The sequence below is a fragment of the Limulus polyphemus genome, unplaced genomic scaffold (assembly GCF_000517525.1).
Source record: "Limulus polyphemus unplaced genomic scaffold, Limulus_polyphemus-2.1.2 Scaffold58, whole genome shotgun sequence".
NCBI lineage: Eukaryota > Metazoa > Arthropoda > Merostomata > Xiphosura > Limulidae > Limulus > Limulus polyphemus.
In genome coordinates, this window is record NW_013665668.1 from 1,323,204 (window position 1) to 1,324,448 (window position 1,245).

The following is a 1,245-nucleotide window of genomic DNA, read 5'->3' on the forward strand; positions in this document are numbered from 1 at the left end:
TACGCTGTTTTTTAATTCATGTAATTTCTTAGGCTTGAAGTTTAATAAAGCACTGGTTTTACCTTTTCAGAAACATCAGCATTGAATCACACTTGATCTTCAATGGTACTAATTGATAACATGATAATTTTGTCAATGTAAAAAACCTCATCTTCATCAGAATATTAAACTTATTCCTCTAAAAAGTATCATTATTTTCCACTCAATTATAGTGATACATAATTACCATTTATAGCCAACATGTGGCATTAATACATATACAGCCATGTGAACGCATACATGTCAGCCTGCGAAAAGTTATCATATTAACGCGACCGCAGCGCCGCCAACGGAGCTTCCAATAGTCTATGTTTTCAGAGTAACTAGAAATGAGTTCTAAGACACGTACGGGTGAAAATTATACACATTGGATCCGTGATTGTTTTTAGCTCACCTGTAAAGCCTCTGTAACAGACCAAAAAAAGACCACTCAAAAGCAGGACAATAAATAATGGCCACATTTGAACAATTTTAGTTATTAAATATGCAAACAGTGGTTACTTAGTGCACACTTTACTAAATAAAGAGAAGCGTTTAATTTTGCTACAGCTTGATCTATGATAGTGCTTCTTGTATGAGAATATGTGATTTACTGACCCTTAACCTAGAATGCTGGCTTAATTAATATGTGTTTAACGACGTTTATGGCTAAACGAAGAATGTATAATTCGGTGATTATTTGAACCTCAGAACTGACACTATTAATTCAGATGTTTAACATGTATACAACTTGTAATTAGTGTTCGACATAATCACTTATGAATAATAACTTAATTTCTGGGTGCTTTGACCAGTTAGAAATTCTCTCATTAATCCGAAGATCTAGAGTAATATAGATATTATACAAGCTGAAATACCCGTCAACTGACAGGGAATGTTTAAACTTAATTAAAACAGTGTAAGTTTAACAGCAATCATATATTTCAGAGTAATAACGTGAACATAAACTTTATCTCAAAATTTTAAAATTATCACAAAGCCTCTTCACGAACAACATTTGCAGTTTGCTTTTCATCTACAAGCAAATAAAGATTTTGAGGTGATCTCACCCTTGAACACCCTACATCTCACTGACCATGAGAAAAGTATGGTTGTTTGAGAAACAATCCATAAACTTTCATATTTTGACCTTGAATCCATTTAGAATATTCAACATTGTCTAAAGCGTCAACCTGCCAAGATTATTCTAGGTTGACTCAATAGGCT